The sequence below is a fragment of the Panicum virgatum genome, chromosome 3N, assembly GCF_016808335.1.
Source record: "Panicum virgatum strain AP13 chromosome 3N, P.virgatum_v5, whole genome shotgun sequence".
NCBI classification, from domain to species: Eukaryota; Viridiplantae; Streptophyta; class Magnoliopsida; order Poales; family Poaceae; genus Panicum; species Panicum virgatum.
Genome location: NC_053147.1, coordinates 29368214 through 29375081, shown reverse-complemented (window position 1 = coordinate 29375081; position 6868 = coordinate 29368214). Strand labels below are relative to the sequence as shown.

Sequence of the window (6868 nt, the reverse complement as noted above, 5' to 3'; positions counted from 1 at the left end):
CTGCTAAGGACGAAATCCTGAGTTGGGATTGTTGTTACTCCCAACGAAGTTCGCGTCCTCTTGAGTTAAAGGGCATGAGGTGCCCGAGTGCCCAGTCTCGCCACATGTTTCACATGTCATACGAGACTCCGAAACTTGATTAACCTCCTGATGTGGAGATTCCAGCTTCTTCATCAGAAGTTCCAACTTGGCAGCTAACATGTCGACCGTGTCGATCTGATGCACGCCCCTGGGACGGGTTGGCTGCCTTTCTCCTTTCCAACATTGGTTGGAAGCTATCTTGTCAATCAGCGCCTTTGCTCCCGCAACATCGAGAGAAAGGAAGGAACCACCCACTGCTGCATCAACGTGGTCTTGGGCTTGCTGATTCAGACCATGGAAGAAGTTCTGAATGATCAGCCACTCTTCTATGCCGTGGTGTGGGCATGCTTGTATGTACTCCTGAAGACGTTCCCAGACTTCTAGGATAGTCTCATCTAGTAATTGTTGAATTCCGGTAATCGTGTTCCGGAGGGCATTGGTCATGCCCACTGGAAAGTACTTGGCTAGGAATGCATTTGAACAAGCTTCCCATGTCGTGAAAGCTTTCTTGTTGGAGTAGAACCACGTTTTGGCCTTCTCGAGTAGTGAGAACGGGAACGGGAACAGGCGAAGATGGACGTCATCCAGAGTAGTTCCTCTGGGATTGATGGTGTTACTCACCTCCAGGAAGTTCTGGAGATGGGTATTGGCATCCTCGGATGCCTTTCCGCAGAACGGACTTGTTTGGACCATGTTCACGAGTCCAGTCTTCAGCTCAAAGCCATCATTACTAGCTTGGTTGACATTCAATCCAGTAGGAATGTGGCTACTGGATGGGGCAGAGAACTGACGAAGGGTCTTCTGAGCCATGGATGAGGATGCTGAAGTGGAGGGTGAACTGATAGGCCAAGTGAGTCTCTTCTGAGGTGGGACGACGCGGCGTCTCACGATTCTCCCAATTCTTTCTGGATTTGGGTGGAAGTTACTTGGTAGGTCGAAACCAGTCATGCACTGCTCTGCATCGATCGAAAGATAGAGAGAGCAATGGTAAGCCCGCTAGGGTTAGCGGCGACAAACTAGTAGAGTTCATCAAACTATATACGATATCTTTAGCCAATTGCTTCCCCGGCAACAGTACCAGAAATGCTTGTTAGCGTTTCTTATGCCCAATTAGAATAGATATTTTGCAAGCACACAGAATCACCGCTGTAGCACTTCACCTTGGAGTATTCCAGGGTATCATATTTTTCCTCAGGGAATCACTATGGTAAAGAGTATCATATACCGAATGATAACCGTACTAGCTTGATCGACCAACTGACTAGACGGGGGTAAGCCGGTTAGGTAAGTGAGATAAATGGCTAGGCAATGACTGAGTGACACACGAAGATTCTAATCCTTAGAGAGGTAGCAGCTGGGAGGACAACGAGAGAGATAAGACACCTGATACACTTCTGAACTATCGAGCTAGCCTCTCTAGATCAGACTAAACACCTAACTAGTTCTCGGGAAAGCAGAGCTTACTTCGGCGGCTGGAAGAGGAAGGACTTCAGAAAGGGATGAGAGGGGAGTCCAACGGCAACCTACACTACTGCTATGAAAACACCCGAATGTGGTGGACTACAAAGGACTGATAGGGCTGTCACCACCTAACGACTACCACAACGGTTCCGTGGGGTGGAACCAGGGTTTTTTTATCCGACCGCCGGGACCTAACCGCCGGCCACCGGTTCCGGTTTACCGGACCGGTTGGACCGGTTACCGGTTGAAACCGGTCAAACTCAAATTTGAATTCAAAACCCGCAGTTATACCGGTTTCGAACATCTAACCGGCCGGTTAGACCGGTTTACCGGTCCGGTTTGACCGGTTACCGGCCGGTTTGACCGGTTACCGGTCGGTTTAGGCTAAATTCAAATTTTTTTCTTTTTTAGTTTAAATTCAAATGCCCGCAAAGTATATTAAATGAATGTTTGTATAATATGTTTTAGCCTAAATGAACCCTCCAACATTGTATTTGTATATTTTTGTATGCATGTTTTTTTTGTTCAACTTCAAATGCTCGCAAAGTATACTAAATGAATGAATATTTGAAAAATTTTGACACCATTAGATTCGTCGCAACTTGAAGTATTTTTAAGAACTTTTTGGGATTTTTCCATTTTTTCGAATTCAAATTTAAAATTTGAATTTGGGCCGGTTTCTAACCGCCCGGAACCGGAACCGGTCCGGGCCGGTTAGACCGGTAACCGCGGTAACCGGTCCGGTTCCGAGCGGTTTGGTGAACCCTGGGTGGAACACACTTTCTAACTAACACTAAGGTCAGACACCACGTCTGCACTCGGTGTTAGGATTTCTCTCGAGGCCTTCGAGAGAAATCCCCCTCAACCTAGATCACAAACTTGAGATACTCTAGTCCGGGCGAGAAAACTCGTAAGATAAGTTCCCGATCACTAAGAAAGATAACATAGCCTAAGCTATAGGAAAACTTCCATGCTCAAGCTGAACCTCATACTTGAGTAAATGAAAGACTACTTCCATTGTCCTGACCCGGCGGTCCGGACCCAACTAGTAATGTTGATGCGTGTTTCCTCATCCCAGATGTTGATGCAAGAGGCAACACAATAACGCACGGGTTTATCTTGGTTCCGGCCGCGGGGTCGTACATCCAGCAAGGGGGTGTGTGAGGGCACTGTATTATCTTGCACCTGAGGTGCCTGTAGTAGGGGGTACAGGCGAGGCGAGAGAGGGAGGGAAGCTCCCAAGTCTCTGCTAGAGAAGGAGTTGATTGAGGCGTGTTCCAATATCGGAGGCTTAGTGGTGCTGAGTGTTGCGTACTATCAAATGGGTCCGATCGCGACCCCCTTAAAGGAAGCCCGCCTCCTCCTTTTATAGACACAAGCAGGGACGGTGTACATGCGCAGGGGATCGTGGAAGTCGTCGTCTTTTCCCCGAATCACGGGGGTGTAGTGGTTGAACACTATGGGGCATGGTGTCGGGCGTGGCAGTCGTCCTTCATTGTCCTCGGCCTTGCGAAGATCGCGTCGGTGTCCTGACAGCCCCAGCAGGCGGCGTGGTCGTCCCTGTAGGGTGTACCATCTTCCAAGTGTGGCGTGGCGGCGTTCCATGGGCCCTGCAGGCCAGGGTCCTGCATATATATGTGCGCCAGCGGTAGTGGGGCACGTGGCGGTACCGGCCCCCCTAGGTGGAGTGCTAGCCCGTGCGCTAAGGGGTCCGGGAGTCACGTGGAGGTCCCGGACCCCTCGAGGGGGGAGGTCCGGGCCTCCGGCTGCTAGTGCTGAGCATCCCTCCTTGGGGGACACGTGGCGACGCCGGATCCCTTCCCGAGCAGGGGACGGGTCCGGGGCCGTTGGTGTGGTGAGGTGGAGTCCGGACAGCAGGAGTTGGCAGAATAGTAATGGGAGCTGTGCCGAGCACATCTCGTACCATGTCGCAGGTTCCCATAGTGTTGCCACAGCGTCCGGGATGGCGGAGTAGTGATCGGAGTTGGCTGACGGGACTCCGGTCACGCCACTGTGGGGAATGGCGGCCTGACGCCATCTGACCTCGGCGCTGTGGAGGAGTGGTTGTGTAACACCCGGTTTATAAAAGGACATAAACCGAGCAATCATATACGTGCTAGGATCAAGTCACACGTATATACAACAGAATGAACAGTATATCACAGCACATATCACGAATAAGACATAATAAAGCGAATACGAAAGCTGTCGAAAGTTTTACAGAAAACCCCCTGCTTTTTCCTAAAATGAACCCGCGCTCCTCGCTAGTTGAAAAATAATTTCAAAACTACCCCTGGTTTTATCTTTTAAGCCCCTGATCTTGTTAGAAATAGCGCCCGCAGTCCAGCCCATGGGTTTTTATGCACTAGCCCCTGAATCTAACCTATAATTATGTTTTAGTCCTCGGTTTCTGCAGAAAACCCCCTGGAACTTAGTTTTTCTCGCAGATAAGCCCCTAGAGCTTGTTTTTAGCCTAGAAAATGCGTTTTAGCTCCGTTTTAAGCGTTCTTTATGCCCACGCGATCGTTGTAACTTGTAGAATAGTTTTAGACTAGTTTAGTATGCTGTTTTTATGTATTGATGTACTTTTCCTTAGTGTTAGCATTTGTTTACATGTATGCTTATTGTTGTGCATTATTTTGGCCATGTGTTCGTGAGTAGACGTTGAGCTACCGGAGGAGCCCCAGTACCAGTACCAGGAGCCATCTTCTGAGCAGTTTGAGCAGCAGAAACAGTTTGAGGAAGGCAAGTATAACATGAACAACCTATCACTTTTAAATACAATTTCATACTGCATTTAATACAGTATGCCTATAAGGAATTTCCTAGCCACATTTATCCTTTATATATATCCTTTGGGTTGCATTTTGGTTAGTTGTGTTAGGTGCCGCGCTATAACACATAATGGTCCTTTTTAATTAATTTGATTAATGGTATATGCAACTTAATTCTGAGAGTGGCACTCTGTGTGGCTTGAGTGGCTCACTTCTCGTTAAAATTTGGTTTTGTTAGAAACATGGTTTAGGGGGCCAGCACGGTGCTTACTGCCTAGTTGGCCACTCTCCATAAGGACCGGTTCATAGAGCGACAACCTGGGACAACAGCGCTATCACAAGACTGGAATGGGACGGTCTTGGCGTAATAATTAGGTCTTTTTGGTTTGGAGTAACTTACCTGCGGGGCAGGGGCGGTAAGCTTCTATGGCCCTCGTACTGAGTGGCCTCGTCTGTGCTTGGTCTGCATACCTGTGTCTTGACGCCCACTAGACCTGCTTCATAGTCGCCGATCCACCCTCGCGGTTACTCCTTACCAACGAGATTCTTTGTAAAGGCCTCGTAGTGAGTTTGCTAGTCATCTCACCTAAGGAAGTGTGATGAACACCTGGCGTAGCTCACGACTTGTGGGTAAATATGTGCAACCTCTGTAGAGTGTAAAACTGGTATACTAGCCGTGCTCACGGTTATGAGCGGCCCAGATCCTCCTTTTGATTAGTGGGGTTATCTCCTTCCGACGAGGGAGGTGCCTCTCGGGGTTACCTTGGTGGTTTCAGTTTGGTTCTCAGTAGTAACCTGATTAATCTTGATTAATTACTATGTAACTGGGTTTTATGGTAATTCATCAACTTGTAGTAAATAGCTTTAATAAAATTTTGCCAACACTTAAAAGCTAATGCAGTCAGTCAGCCAACCTTAGAGCCTCATAGTTTGTGTTATACTTGTTGAGTACAAGTTGTGTACTCACTCTTGCCTCTTCTCTACTTTTTCCTCTTGGATACGCTACTGCTGCTCAGTTCCTGCCGACACGAGGGAGTTCGCTCAGCGCTACCTGGACTACGAGGACTTCTAGGCATTCGTCTCCCAGTCGACGTCCCTGTGGCGCCCTGCTCAGCTTCGGAGAGTTTTTATCGTATTTGTACTTCGCTTCCGCTATATCAGACTTTTTGTCATTAATGTAATAAATAACATTCGTATTCGCTTTATTATGTCTTATTCGTGATATGTGCTGTGATATACTGTTCATTCTGTTGTATATACGAGTGACTTGATCCTGGCACGTATATGATTGCTCGGTTTATGTCCTTTTATAAACCGGGTGTTACAAGTTGGCATTTAATGCCTCCGTACGACGGGCGGGTGAGCGGAAGGGCCATTTGTCCTTTTCGTCGAGCGGTGGCCTCGAGCGAGACGGAGACGATTCGCCCCGCTCGAGGGTAGGTTCGCTACCCTCGAGCGAGGCGGCGACGATTCGCCTCCCCGAGGGTAGGCTCGCTACCCTCGAGCGAGGCGGAGACGCGGGGCGCGTTCGAGGGTCTCGATGGGAGCCCTCGAGCGAGACGGAGATCACCCCGCGGGTCCGTGGGGGTGCGGATGGGCCGCGTGCTGGGCTTCTTTGAGTGTTTTCCTTTCTTCCAGATTGGAAGGAGGCCGTAGGCCTTCGTGGGCTCAGTTGCCTAATATGTGTTTGTATTTTTAGGGTGATTTTAGTACCCCAATTAGGGTGCCCCTAATCGTGGTCCCCGACAGTAGCCCCCGAGGCTTTGGTCGAGTCAGGGGATTCGGTTAAAGGGTATTTCGGCGATTTTACCCCTTGACATGATCGATCGGTGCTGCGCTCCCACCAAGCGCACCTGGCTGCCGGCCCGGCGGATGTGACAACTCGTCGGTCGGGGTAGTGCACCTGCGGAGAGAGTACTCCAAGGTGCACACCCCTTTTTGTTTTGTTCCAGGGACAAGACACATCAGCATGCTGAGCGGGCCAGGGCCACAATGGCGACTTCTGCTCTGCAGCCGGTCCTTTTGCCGCGCTGTCCTGCGCTCAGGGTCTCGGCCCCGCTTTCCCTGGTCGCCTTGCGACGCGCCGTTCGAGGGTAGCCGGCCAGCGCCGATGCTGCGCTGCTCAGCGTCCAAGGGCTCAGCTTTTCTTTGTCCCGTCATGTCTCAGCACGGTGACCAAGGGTATCTTTCGCTCGTGGGGAGCCGCGTCGTCACGGGCGGTCCAAGCCTTCGCCCTTCGATAGGCTTGAAGCTTGGCGCCCGACGTAGCTATAAATAGGGGTCGTGGGACTCCCTTTCCTCTCCAACTTCCTTGCTCTTACTTCTAGCATCGCCTAAGTCTCGTAATGTTTTCCTTTGTCTTTCACGATCGGCCCCCAGATGGGGTGGCCTGCCTTTTTTAGGCTTTGATGCTCGAAGAATGCTTGCGAGCAGCGGAGGAAAGCTGGAGAGGGCGTGCACACCCTCCCTTAGCTTCAGTGGGATTAGCAGAAGAGCATTGGGCCCGTGGGGTCCTACTTCTATGATGTCCCCTAGCCTGAAGGGGGGTTGAG

General features: G+C 50.2%; 1 non-coding gene across 1 annotated transcript; it reads left to right on the top strand.

The window, feature by feature from the left end:
* The first annotated feature begins 409 nt into the window (after positions 1 to 409).
* Positions 410 to 516, top strand: LOC120668216. The gene has a single exon (XR_005672314.1). It is a non-coding gene; the product is annotated as a small nucleolar RNA R71 (small nucleolar RNA).
* Positions 517 to 6868: the final 6352 nt, after the last annotated feature.